The following is a 1,282-nucleotide window of genomic DNA, read 5'->3' on the forward strand; positions in this document are numbered from 1 at the left end:
CATTCAGAGTGTCAATCTCAAGAACTTCTTTCTTCTGATTTGTCCCATTGTTCACAGGATTCCTTTCGGAAGTGTACATGAATTGGTTATTTGCAACCATTTCAATGAGTTCTTGAGCTTCTGCAGGTGTCTTCTTCAAATGAAGAGATCCTCTAGCAGAGCTATCCAAAGACATCTTGGACAGTTCAGACAGACCATCATAGAAGATACCTATGATGCTCCATTCAGAAAGCATGTCAAAAGGGCACTTTATGATCAATTATTTTTATCTTTCCCAAGCTTCATAGAGGGATTCACCTTCCTTCTGTCTGAAGGTTTGGACTTCCACTCTAAGCTTACTCAATTTTTGAGGTGGAAAGAACTTTGCCAAGAAGGCATTGCCTAGCTTTTCCCAAGAGTTCAGGCTTTCTTTAGGTTGTGAGTCCAACCATATCCTAGCTCTGTCTCTTACAGCAAAAGGGAATAGCATAAGTCTGTAGACCTCAGGGTCAACCCCATTAGTCTTGACAGTGTCACAGATTTGCAAGAACTCAGCTAAAAACTGATGAAGATCTTCCAATGGAAGTCCATGGAACTTACAATTCTGTTGCATCAGAGAAACTAATTGAGGCTTAATCTCAAAGTTGTTTGCTCCAATGGCAGGGATAGAGATGCTTCTCCCATAGAAGTCGGGATATAGGACATTCATAACTTTAAGGCATAGACACTAAGACACTAATGATCATAAGACACAGACATAGATAACATAAGCATGGATATTCGAAAAACAAGAAACAAAGAACAAGGAAATTAAAGAACGGGTCCACCTTAGTGATGGCGGCTTGTTCTTCCTCTTGAAGATCTTATGGAGTGCTTGAGCTCCTCAATGTCTCTTCCTTGCCTTTGTTGCTCCTCTCTCATGATTCTTTGATCTTCTCTAATTTCATGGAGGATGATGGAATGTTCTTGGTGCTCCACCCTTAATTGTCCCATGTTGGAACACAATTCTCCTAGGGATGTGTTGATTTGCTCCCAATAGTTTTGTGGAGGAAAGTGCATCCCTTGAGGCATCTCAGGGATTTCATAATGAGTGAGATATCTTGTTTGCTTCATCCTTTTCTTAGTGATGGGCTTGTCCTCATCAATGAGGATGTCTCCCTCTATGTCAACTCCAACTGAATAACAGAGGTGACAAATGAGATGAGGAAAGGCTAACCTTGCCAAGGTAGAGGACTTGTCCGCCACCTTATAAAGTTCTTGGGCTATAACCTCATGAACTTCTACTTCTTCTCCAATCATGATA

At 41.0% G+C, this 1,282-nt stretch overlaps 1 non-coding gene across 1 annotated transcript; it reads left to right on the plus strand.

The window, feature by feature from the left end:
* Positions 1-229: 229 nt before the first annotated feature.
* Positions 230-337, plus strand: LOC127746174 (small nucleolar RNA R71). The gene has a single exon (XR_008007793.1). It is a non-coding gene; the product is annotated as a small nucleolar RNA R71 (small nucleolar RNA).
* The last annotated feature ends 945 nt before the right edge of the window (positions 338-1,282 follow it).

This window comes from Arachis duranensis, chromosome 3 (genome assembly GCF_000817695.3).
Source record: "Arachis duranensis cultivar V14167 chromosome 3, aradu.V14167.gnm2.J7QH, whole genome shotgun sequence".
Taxonomy (NCBI): domain Eukaryota; kingdom Viridiplantae; phylum Streptophyta; class Magnoliopsida; order Fabales; family Fabaceae; genus Arachis; species Arachis duranensis.